The sequence below is a fragment of the Falco punctatus genome (assembly GCF_963210335.1).
Source record: "Falco punctatus genome assembly, chromosome: 1".
In the NCBI taxonomy this organism is placed as follows: domain Eukaryota; kingdom Metazoa; phylum Chordata; class Aves; order Falconiformes; family Falconidae; genus Falco; species Falco punctatus.
In genome coordinates, this window is record NC_137580.1 from 81,141,698 (window position 1) to 81,153,769 (window position 12,072).

Below are 12,072 nucleotides of genomic sequence, written 5' to 3' on the forward strand. Positions count from 1 at the left end.
TAAGCAGCACTAACTCAGTAACACACAATTTTCTGTCTGCTGCTAAAACTTAGCATGAGGCAGGCTAAGTTACATTAGTTCAGAAGAGCTAAAAGCTATTTGTTTATACATATATAATTAGTAATGATAATTTAGTATTTGTATTTTAAAGTGCATATAATATAATTATTATATTATAAATACATGCAAATCACTTTATATCAATAACTGTTTACTGGAAATAAAACATTAGATGATACTTAAGACCAACCCTATCACAAAAAAATGTTAATTGACAAAAAGAGCATTTGCTTCCGAGATTACAGCTGAAAAGTAAGATTCTAAGATAGACATAAAACACAGCTTCAAAGATTTTCTATGTCTCCTCTTTTATTACATTATAAGCTAGTTCAGAGTTAGTCATGATTATTCTTTGTTTACCTACTTATGTTCTCTATCTGAGACTGAAGCAGAACATCACACCTTAACTGGATTAGTGATTGATCACCTGTAAAAACTCAGCCACTTTTGTAGGTTTTGGGCTTTAAAGAAAAAAGGCTCACAATTAAAAAGCCCCCGTGGATAGGCCCAGAAAGCTGACAAAGAAATAAATAATGCTTTCTGGTAATGGCTGCAATGCTGGGCAACAGTTTGAAAGTAAGACATCTGCATCCAGGACAGTAAGCATCCAACACTGATGTTTCCAAAACTGCATTTTCCCAGGGCTTAAAATCCCAAATTAGTGCTAAAATATTCCACTCAAAAGTCTTCAGATGCCTATTGAGAGTTTAAGCTTTTACCTCCAGAAATAGGTTAGAGTTCTTACTTTCAAGTCCCTCTGTGTCTTATTAGATGCATTTACAATAGTTTTACTTTTAGATTTACTAAGTTGTAATCACCAATTATGAAAAAAATTAACCTTTAAAGAATTTCATCATCACTAGACAGTTAAGCATTCAAAATCCAGAAATACCCAAGATTAAGTGTATCTTTACAGATAAACGCTTTTTCAACCACAGATAAAAAAAAAAAAAGATGGCATTTAAATAGTTTTTGGAGTGAAGACACAGAAGCCCTACTCATAAGATTCTTAAAAGCAATACCATGCAGTAGCTACACAGATTCTGTGTATGAAGTACATCATGCAAAGGCTTGAGTAATCAACAACACACCTAGTACCTTAATCCTGATAAAAAGAGAAATCAGATTATAAACGCCCTCTTTGCTTCAGTCTTTCCTGCCAAGGCCAGCCCTCAGGAATCCCAGATGCTGGAGGCAAGAGGAAGTCTGGAGAAAGGAAGGACTTGCCCTTTGTCAAGGCAAATCACGTTAAGAAATCATTTAAGCAAACCTGACACCCGCACATCCATGGGCCCTGATGAGATGCATCCCGGAGTGCTGAGGGAGCTAGCAGATGTTATTGCTAAGCCACTCCATCTCTAGAAAGTCATGGAGGACAGGAGAAGCACCTGAGGACTGGAGGAGAGCTGATGTCACTCCAGTCTTCACAAAGAGCAAGGAGGAGGACCTGGGAAAATACAGGCCAGTCAGCCTCACCTCCATCCCTGGAAAGGTGATGGAACAGCCCATCCTGAGGTCATCTCCAAGCATGGGGAGGAAAAGAAAGGTATCATGAGTAGTCAACATGGATTCACCAAGGGGAAAATCATGCCTGACCAACCTGACAGCCTTCTGTGATGGAATGACTGGCTGGGTAATGAGGGGAGAGGGGTGGATGTTGTCTGCCTTGACCTCAGCAAGGCTTTTGACACGGTCTCCCATGACATCCTCACAGGTAAGCTCAGGAGGTGTGGACTAGATGAGGGAAGTGAGGTGCATTGAGAACTGGCTGATGGCAGAGCTCAGAGGGTTGTGGTCAGCAGCAGCACAGAGTCTGGCTGGAGCCTTGTAGCTACTGGTGTTCCCCAGGGGTCAGTACTGGGTCCACTCTGGTTCAATTTATTCATCAGTGACCTGGCTGAAGGGACCCTCAGCAAGGTTGCTGATGATACACAACTGGGAGGAGTGGCTGATACCCCTGCAGGCTGCGCTGCCACTCGGCGAGACCTGGACAGGCTGGAGAGCTGGGTGGAGAGGAACCTCATCAAGTTCAACAAAGGCAAGTGTAAGGCCCTGCCCCTGGGGAGGAACAACCCCACGCACCAGCACAGGCTGGGGCTGACCTGCTGGGGGGCAGCTCTGAGGGAAAGGACCTGGGAGATCTGGTGGGCAGCAAGTTGCCCATGAGCCAGCAGGGTGCCCTGGTGGCCAAGGGGACCCTGGGGTGCATTAGGAGGAGCGTGGTCAGCAGGTCGAGGGAGGTTGTCCTGCCCCTCTGCTCTGCCCTGGTGAGGCCACACTTGGAGCTTTGTCCAGTGCTGGGCTCCCCAGTTCCAGAGAGACAGGGAACTGCTGGGGAAGGCCCAGCGGAGGCTGTGAGGGCGATGAGGAGACTGGGGCATCCCCCTTATGGGGAAAGGCTGGGAGAGCTGGGCCTGCTCAGCCTGGAGAAGGCTGAGAGGGATCTTATCAGTGTCTACACATATCTTAAGGACGAGTGCTGAGAGAATGGGGCCAGGCTCTTTTCAGAAGTGCCCAGCAACAGGACAAGGGGCAATGGGCACAAACTGCAGCACAGGCCATTCCATCTGAACGTGAGGAAGAACTTCTCTGCCTTGAGGGTGACAGAGCACCGGGACAGGCTGCCCAGGGAGGCTGTGGAGTCTTCTTCTCTGGAGACATTCAAACCCGCCTGTATGCAGCTCTGTGCAACCTGCTCTGCGTGACCCTGCTTTAGCCAGGGGTTGAACTAGATGGTCTCCAGAGGTACCTTCCAACCATGACCATACTGTGATTAGTCTGTAATTTTCAAAAAGGCATTCATTCCCTGAAAAGTGAAATCAATATTCTGTATATCAACAAATCCTATATGTTAAAGTCTTGTTTACATCAGTATTCAATGTAAATAATTTTATTTTACTCTTATTATCAAAATAAGTAGGAAAACATCAGATTCTTCTAGCATTTTAGGGTTTTTTAGGTCAATCTTATCTCAAAGCAATTTTAGCTTAACATTTCTAGAGGACTATGGGAAGAGAAAGTCATGGCATTTGGACACATTTCACATTAACCCTTCATGAAGACATAAATTTAAATCCCTTACACTTTAAAAATGCTGAGCTAATTTGCTTTTCTCAGGCCTGAGATATCTTCTTGACACTCACCGTATCAGCAGTAGGTAAATTTCTGCCTTCTGTTGCTTTGCCTCACACACCTCCCATGTTCAACATTTTAAGTTTTCTTAACACCACAGAATAAATTAAAAGTAAATGTCAAGAAATGTCCAAATCAGAAATATGAATTAGTCTAGTCAAACTAAAGCAAAGATTAATACAAACATTAGATGTTCAGTTGTAAAGACACTTAACTGTAAAACACCGAAAAGTGATTGTTTGGGTTTTGGGTTGCTTATTTGTGGAACACATGAGGATGTTATTTTCAGTATTTATCACAGCTATATTACCATACCCAACAAAGTAACATTAAATTGCTGCAATACGTCTTTGTCTTCCTATTTGTCTGTAGCTGCTTGAAACAAAATATATTTTCTTACTGACACCATACAGTTTTTATTTATATGTGTCCTACAGGTTAAACTCAAAGTAAACCTTTTTCAAGATTACATTACATTTTCAGGATTACACTAATCAAATGATGTGCAGAAATAAAAAAAAAATACACTAAATTAAGGCATTTTTTACAGTTGTTCCTATGCTATCCTTATGTCACCAAATGCATAAAGATGGGTCTTTAAAAGTTTCTAACTAGTTTAGATACATGAGCATGGGACAAGAGAAACCTAGTATCTGACCTTGAGTGCTCTCTGAAACGCAAACTGAATTCCTCTCAGGATCCGAAGTTTAATGTTTCCCAGATGTCCACACTAGCCAGACTGATTCTGCCTGAAATTGCTTTTTAAATGGAATCTCCAAACCAGTTACATGGCGCAGGAGACAGTGACCTAACTTGTGAGAAACTAGAACCACCTCTTCTCTAAAAGGACACTTCCTCTATGTCTATAATAAAGTCATCTTCCAATGTGTTATGTATCCACCAACTTAATACTTGAACTTAATAGGAATTATTTTGCATAGGAACCCCAAAACTTGACAAATGCCACAACTTTTTGCTGGTTTTCCCCTCCTGCTTTTCCAGTGGAAGAAATGGTCGATTTGCTTAATTAATTGAGGGTAACAATATAATTATCTGAATGTCCTACACTATCATGCCCAGACACACCTCAGTTTTGTGGGGTATGATAACGCCCGTCCTGCTAAGGTCACCAAGTCTTTCTTGTTTCACTACACTGGAACAGTAAAAGGAAAAGCAAACAGGATTCCCTGCTCACAGACAAAAGAGCATCATGACCTACATAACTTACTCAAGGCTGTATTTTCCTCTAGAGTACGGTAATTTTTACTGTCTCAAACTCTGGTATCAGCACTTCATCACCTTATGTTGGAGGGATGGAAATCTTTAATGCCTGAGCAATTTCAGGATCAGAATTGTACTGAGAGAAAAAAAATAATCAGGTACACCATAAATAGAGAAAGGACATAAAGGGTGTATACACTACAAGGGGAAAAAAAACACTGCAAAAGAAAAAACAGCCAGTCACCAAAAGCAGAGTATCAATGCAAGTAGTACTACACCTCTTTTTGATATAACAGAGGAAGACATGAGTGTTGTGGAATGTCAAGAAGTAGAGAAAAGCTGCAACATATCCCTGTGCTCTCTACCTTGCAGGATGTGTTAACCAAGACCAAAGACCAAGCACATCGCCATGTGGCAAAATAAAGCTGTGGGGACTGAGGACTGCAGGGTATCATAAATAAATGTAGAAATATCTGTGAAATAAATGCACCACAGTGAAAAGCGTAACCAAGAAACCAAACACTGACCACTATTTCTGAGTGAAGTATTCAAAACAATGCCTTCTTTTTAAACTTTTAATAAGATTTGCTTGGGTATAAGGGGGCATACCGTTATCCAGGACAACCCAGGAATGGTGGAATCAAGGGTGTGAAAATGCAATAGAAAGGTTAAACAGGGCTTTATAGTCTAGGTATGCTTTGCACTTTAAATTGAATACTGTAGAAAGTCTACTTTTGGTCAAACATTCTGTTAAAAGATTCAGCTGAAAACACAAAAATGTACTCTTTTCTTTGGTTCTATGTTGAAGAAAATATTTTGGTCTTTTCAGACCTCCCATACATGCAAACTTCACAAAACAGGTTTAACATCACCTAGTTTCATAATATCATAGAATGGTTTGGGTTGGAAGGAACCCTAAAGACCACTGAATTCCACCCCCTGCCATTGGTGGGGACCCCCCCACCAGCCCAGGCTGCCCCCAGCCCCATCCAGCCTGGCCCTGAGCCCTGCCAGGGATGGGGCACCCACAGCTGCTCTGGGCAGCCTGGGCCAGCGCCTCACCACCCTCACAGGGAAGAAATTCTTCCCAACACCTAATCTCAATTGTCCTATTGTCCTATTGCAACAGGGATGGACCTTTTAGCAGGGCCTTCCTTATATAAGCCCCCGTTAGGTACTGGCAATCTTCAAAAAGGTCTCCCAGGAGCCTCCTCCAGGCTGAACACCCCCAAGTCTCTCAGCCTGTCTTCACAGGAGAGGTGCTCCAGCCTCTGATCAGCTTCCCATCCCTCCTCTGGGCTTGCTCCAACAGGTTCATGTCCTTCTGATGTCGATGGCCCCAGAGCTGCACGCAGTACTCTGGGTGGGTCTCATGACAGTGGACAGGTAGAATCACCTCCTTTGACCTACAGACCACGCTTTAGATGCAGCCCAGGACACGGTTGGCTTTCTGGACTGCAAGCACACATTGCTGGGCCATGCCGAGCTTCTCACCCACCAGCATCTGCAAGTCCTTCTCCTCTAAGCTGCTCCAACCCACTCTCCACCCAGCCTGTATCTGTGCTTGGGATTGCCCTGATCCAGGTGCAGGATCTTGCACTTGGCCTTGTTCGACTTCATAAGGTTCACACGGGTTCACCTCTCAAGGGTGTCAAGGTCCCTCGGGATGGCATCCATTCCCTCCAGCATGTCAACTGTTCCACACAGCTTGGTGTCCTTGGCAAACTTGCACTCAATCCCACTGTTTATGTCACCAACTAAGATGTTAATTTACATATTAAAAATAAGAGTCGATATCGTTAAATTAACATACATCATGACATTCTCCTCTTAAATAAAATCTTACCTGTACCACTTCCAAAAGACAGACCTCCATGACAACTTAGTCTGAGATTAAGTAGCAGCTCACTCTTGATGATTAAGAAATCCCCAGATTTTTGTTTCCTACTTTCCACAGCAGGAAACTTGCAGAGTGAAATGCTCCTGTTCAGAACACAATGCAAGCAATAGCCTTTGAGACTTACCATAAGCAAACTTAGATACTTCGCAACTTGTGGCTCTCCTGCTCTAGGAGAGCCTGCTTTAGCGGGGTTTGTACTAGATGATCTCCACAGGTCCCTGCCAACCCTGACCGTTCTGTGATAGCCATCACCATTGCCATATTGGTTTCAGCACTTGGAGTAAGTTATTTTATGTTTGTGTACTCACACTACTCAGGTGGGCACAGAAGAGCCACAGAGAAAAAATAACTGTTTTCAAGTTCAGAGGTGGAACGTGTGACAGCTGCTCACTGCTGTCTTTGTGTATAGGTAGCTGGCTCTGTGCCAACAAGTGGCAGCACTATGCATAATTTCCATCTAGTTCAGACTTCAAAAGTCACACAGAAAATGTTAATAAAGTGTTCTCACAAATCATTACCTAAAAATTAAAAGCACCAGCAATAATATTCCTCCATAGTCACCACAGATTTAATTTATACCAAATGAAGACTACCCCACATTCAATAATGCCGAGTAAACACTCAAGTGATCAAGATAAAGACCATTATGCATGCTTTCCAAAATTATGTATTTGTCCTGAAAGGTACACTGTTCTGTAAACCCCTGGTGCTATGCCTACAGTGATACTTTCATTTGCCTTGTCATCCTTAGCAGTGCTTTCCATATTTTCACCTGTCACTAGAAAATTCTATTACCAACTGTTCTGTGCAGATTCAGCAGCCTTAAGTCAGACTACTTGCATCACTAAATGCAGTAGACAAGAATAACCAACTATACCTTTGACTTGCAAAGAAACAAAACACAGAACCTGGAAATAGCTAAATATAACCTACAAACTGCTTATTTCTAGCTTTCACGTGTGTGACACTAATATGCATCCTGGCATGAGTGCCCAGTGTGATTCAAAAGGTCTCCACAAAGGCAAAAATCCCTTCTTTAGAGAGTATTTGTTAAAATTAATTTTCAGGGGTTTTTTTTGTTTGTGTTTTGTTGTTGTTTTTTTTAAAAAAAATTTTGGGTACTGTCATTTATTATATCATTCTCAAAATAAATTGTACAATACAAAATGTTTTACCCCCTAAGGGAAAGTGACAGCAACTGAGACTTTCATTAGCATTAGTTGCCAAACAACTAATAAAAGAGTAATTTGTCATATCAACTTACATCCAGTGAAATGGAAGCAGTCATTATCTTCCACAGCAAGTCCAACTTTTAGCACAGCATGGATATTTTAGATATAAAAATTTGTAAGATTATGAAAGAGCACACAACGGTATAAATGAAAAGCCAGGCTTCCTGAACACCAGTAACCCAGGCTAGGCTATCCATACCTTTCAGCATATAGAGATGAAACTCTGGTGAGAAGACAGCACTCCAGAAGAATGACGGCAGTTTAGGTTGGGATGGCTTTCACCACAGTCTGGTCCACCTCTCCACTCAAAGTCAGACTGACTTGGGCATTACATCACACAGGTGGTCATCCGAAGTACACTTCAGAATCCCTCCCAAGACTGTAGATGCCACTACCTCCCAGAGCAACCTGTGGCAGCGTGAACTTCCTCCACACCCCACACTGCCTGCCAGAATTTTCCGTTAAGAAACTTGTCTGCCCTTTTGCTGTTGACCTCCAGCAACAGTTCAACCGTTCTCACCACTGACTCTTGTCCAAACTGAAGTTAAAAGCCAGCAGAAGTACCAATGTTTGTTTATAAATTTGAAAAGGAATGTTGTCAAGTGATTACAATTTTCATTTTCCCATGTTACCATAGTTTACAATCCTTTACACAGTCCAATAGTTTACCGCATCCATACTTCTATTTATAAATCTCAGCCTTTTAGGAAGTTATAGCCGATCTCTCCTCAAGTCCCTCTGGCTTTTCACTCATTCCATGCCTTAAGCCTTCTCTGGAAAGCAGCCCATGAAGAAACATTAAATCCCATGGGGGGATAACTAAAAATGTTACAGAAGTGACAGCACTCTATTGCAGCTCTCTAGGCTGAACCTGAAAAGTCATAAATAAGAGAAATAATGACCTACCAGAAAATATTACTTTACTGAAAACTTGCATGTGACCCAACGGAGCCCAGAGCCTAGCCACCCCTGCTACTTTTGGCAGAGGAGGGCGGCTGCTGGGAGTCACCTCGGCAAATCCTGTCCCAAACTCAACTTCTCTGATGTTGACATTGCTTTACTCACCACAACAAAGTAAGAAATGCTCTCCTTTTGAGGCTTTTACAGACTTCCCAACTACATCTCACCAAAAGAAAGAAAACTATTGTAAAGTTCCAACCTCCAAACAACTTAGTAAATCTTAAGAACTCAGTAAGGCACAAGAAATTTCATAAACATGCCATTGTGGGATTCCCACACCAAATAGATTTATTTGGAAAAAACAGTCAGTATTCAGATGTAAGCAGGCAATTAGGTTGGTTAATTGAAGGAATAATAAAATTAATTCACAAGTGAAGTTACTCCACAGGGAAGGATAAGACATGATGGCATTTTTCCTCCAATCAGATTCATCTTGGAGCACTAAACAGTGTAATTTTGAATTTCTTTTATTCAAAACAGGGTGACTACCCAGCAGAACAACAGAATTTAAAACTGGTATCTATACACATGGAAGATCAGATTCTAGAGTTAGTTGGGTTGGGTTTTTTTTTTTTGGTTGGTGGTTTTTTTTTTAAACATAAGGCCTAATGTGAAATGTATTCAGGTAAGTGTTGTGGAAACTGCCTTGTTTTCCCTCACAGCTGAATACATCATCACATAAGTCTGCTTCAAAAATTTAGCATGGGGTTTAGGCTTTTCAGGTTTTGGGAGGCAGGGGAAGAGGGGATTGCTGAATGGTTTTGTTTTTAAACACAACATATCAGATATATTCCAACCATTTTACACAATAAAACAGACTTCAATACCTTTTCTGGTATCAGTGTGCTAATCCAGCAACCTGCCAACTGCTGAGACACAGGTCCTAGTGAAATTCCTAGCAATGGGTGTTTGCTTGTATTTTCAACTGGCATCAGGACTGAACGCTACTGATAGCCAGAAGGAACAGGGATTTTTAAGCCTTTGGCCTTTATGTGCCTGTATTAGAAACATTTACTACAGTAACACCCAAGTTGTATCTACAAAAAATAAAGTTTACAGCAGTACATGCTGAACATTTAAATTACACCTATGTTAGGAAGTAGTATGGACCAGCTAGAGAAAACCTGCAGAGAAACTGTTGGCACTGAGGACCTGATGCCTGCACAATTCACTTTTCATGGCCTCTGTTTTCTGGCTGGATGGCTTTTTGAATTTGGACTATCCCTAGAGAGGGTGCATTACATGCCAATTTCAGATTAAAAAGCTCAGCCTGCTCCTAAGTAGCACTGACCCAGAATGGTGTGCGTTACTGCTTAACTTTCACCAGCAAAGAAAAAGGAAGATGGCCTAAATGCTTCATTTACCATGGTTCTGCCCTCTTGTGCCTGGGACACCAGTTCAGTCCTAGATGCAAGAGGGTGCAGTTCAGCAGGTGAGTTACTGCAATCCCATTACAGCATATTGCTTTAACACATTAACATAATAACATGTTTAATGTAACACAGTAACACAGATTTCTATAAAACAGTTTGACAAAAAGAGCAGAGGCCAACCTAAACCAGCTATTCTTACCATGAAAATTGTCAGGCCAGTTATCCCAAGCTTTACAGTTAAGGCTCTAAAGCCCTATGGGACATGTTTCAAGGAGTTAAAGATACAAAAGAAAACTATTTCCACAACATTCATTTTTCTATGTGTATCGAGTTTTATTTTCCTTCCCCAAACAGCTTAACTTGTAAACACCTGAGGTTCTTACCTCCCGAAATTACTGCAAGTTTATACTGCTTTCTCAATAGCAAGCGATCAGCGCACTGAACCAGGGTCTGACAGTGTCTGTGCAACACTACTGACCACAAAAAGCTGTGTCACCTTAAGACGGAGGGCTTAAAGTGTAAATACTTTCTCAAACCCTTTATCAGCCTGTCAGTTTCCCAAGGAGGACGAGACCCTTGTGCCTGACCAGCCTGGCCACTACTTGTGTTTTGCCAGCCTATGTATCAGAGGATGATTCAACTAACACTTCCAGGGACCCTCCCTAACAGCACCACTGAGTCAAATCCCTTGTAACTACTCAAATCTCTGGAGATTTATACAAAGTTAACTTCAGCTGAAGATTTTTATTCTACAATTTTGTGACAGAGTAAGGTTTGAGGATTGCCAGTAACGATACACCAACTGCAAAACAAACTTAAAACCAACACACTGAACAGCTAGCATGAGCTAGCCAGAGGATAAAGTTCTTACCTAATAGGTATCCCTATGTGGGAGAAGACAGGTTCAGCCCATCGACTGATCCCCACGGTTCCGATGGAGTCTTCCCCAACTTCTCCCCTCATTTGTCTACTTTTTATACTTCATAGTACATTGCATATTCATTTATCACACACAGGACTGGTTACAAGTTTCTTGCTTCTAATGTAAGTTAGACATGTCCTCAGATAGCACTACTGAAGCTTTTTAACTACGCATGCTCCCCAAGCTGGGGTTTACCCTCCTTTGAAGGGACTATTTGAGTTGAAGGTCACAATCTCCCACCGCCACCATTACCCTTGTCCTACTTTCAATCAACTTCCTGTGGATTGCAACACTTTATCAACTTGTCTCGCCTCGCAGCCAGAACTTCCTCACTTGGAGGCTTCTTTCTGCATAACTTACGATAACTCTGTTCTTTTCACCATCCCTTCTTTGTTTCCCATCCTTCCCAAAGCTGAATCCCTGAACTAGAAGTCACTTCATTCATAACAACTTTAGAAAAACAAAGAATCAGTGTGTAGTAATTCAGGAGTTTAGACAATTCCCCCTGCTCTGGACTTATTTCGGTCCAAGACCAGTCCATTTTCTTTATACTTAGGTGGAGCCTGAGCAACTCTAGTCATGCATATTTTTCTTACTGATTGGTATTACATACCGAGCAAGGTGTAGTAGTACCCTGGAGGCAGGTAAGTTTGGGAGGAAGGTGTGCATTAAAAAAAAAAAACCACACAGCTAAAAAACCCAAGAAAACCCAAACCATTACATTAGCTCTATTTCCAAACTAAGATGGTGCTACTCTAGTAATCAATAGCAAAGCTTATTCTTCAGTGAAAGGGACGTTGTATGTAACACACTATTTTGGGACAAGGAAATAAATCCTGAAAATATTTTAAACTCACTAATCATACCTAGCCATCAAGTAATTTTGTAACAAAGAATTAAAGTTGATTGCAAGCAAAGTTCTGCAAGTCTGTGACCTGTACTCACTAAATGCAGCACACCTGCAAAATTTGCTTCAACATCAAAAAAAACAGGCAAGTGCACAAAAAACCATATTGCAGTTAATTACCAAGCATTAATGAAATACCTGAGACCATAACATATTTTTGTCAAATTATATTCTGTAATCTGATTCTATATTGGGTTTTGTTATATGCAAAATGTTGTTATGGGAGAAGAGGATACACCTTAGTGTTCAGTGTAATCTTAACTGCCTAATCAAAGAATTACCTATTAGTTCAAATCCAATATTGTAGAGAGTGAACATTACTATACATAAGAAAAGGTCTTAATAGTAGTGAGAGTTAAAATCGT